Consider the following 855-nt stretch of genomic DNA (forward strand, 5'->3'; position numbering starts at 1 on the left):
TTTTTTTTTTTTTTTGAGACGGAGTTTCGCTCTTGTTACCCAGGCTGCAGTGCAATGGCGCGATCTCGGCTCACCGCAACCTCCGTCTCCTGGGTTCAGGCAATTCTCCTGCCTCAGTCTCCTGAGTAGCTGGGACTACAGGCACGCGCCAGCATGCCCAGCTAATTTTTTGTATTTTTAGTAGAGACGGGGTTTCACCATGTTGACCAGGATGGTCTCGATCTCTTGACCTCGTGATCCACCCGCCTCGGCCTCCCAAAGTGCTGGGATTACAGGCTTGAGCCACCGCACCGGGCGATCATTTCTTGATATTCCAATTTACCTATTTTCCATTTGATTTAATCTTCATTTAAACCCGCCTATTCAGGTTGTGTGTGTGTGTATGTGTGTGTGTGTGTGTGTGTTTGTATTTTGAGACAGGGTCTCAGCTCACTGCAACATCCACCTCCTGGGTTCAAGCAATTCTCTTGCCTCAACCTTCCTGGTAGCTGGGACTATTCCTGGCTAATTTTCTTTTCTTTTTTTCTTTCTATTTATTTATTTATTTTGATTGCAATAACGCAATCCTGGCTCACTGCAACCTCTGCCTCCCAGGTTCAGGAGATTCTGAATTGCTGGATTTGCAAATGTGAGCCACCACGCCCAGCTAATTTTTGTGTTTTTAGTAGAGATGGTGTTTCAGCATGTTGGCCAGGCTGGTCTTGAACTCCTGACCTCAAGTGATCCACCCTCCTTGCCTTCTCAAAGGGCTGGGATTACAGGTGTGAGCCACTGCACCAGGCCCACCTACTCAGTTTTTAACTTCAATTTTAACTCACTTCTTTCAAAAATTTGTTTGACTTTTTTTCAGTGGTT

The sequence above is a fragment of the Sapajus apella genome, unplaced genomic scaffold (assembly GCF_009761245.1).
Source record: "Sapajus apella isolate SASKATOON/1434 unplaced genomic scaffold, GSC_monkey_1.0 scaffold31, whole genome shotgun sequence".
In the NCBI taxonomy this organism is placed as follows: domain Eukaryota; kingdom Metazoa; phylum Chordata; class Mammalia; order Primates; family Cebidae; genus Sapajus; species Sapajus apella.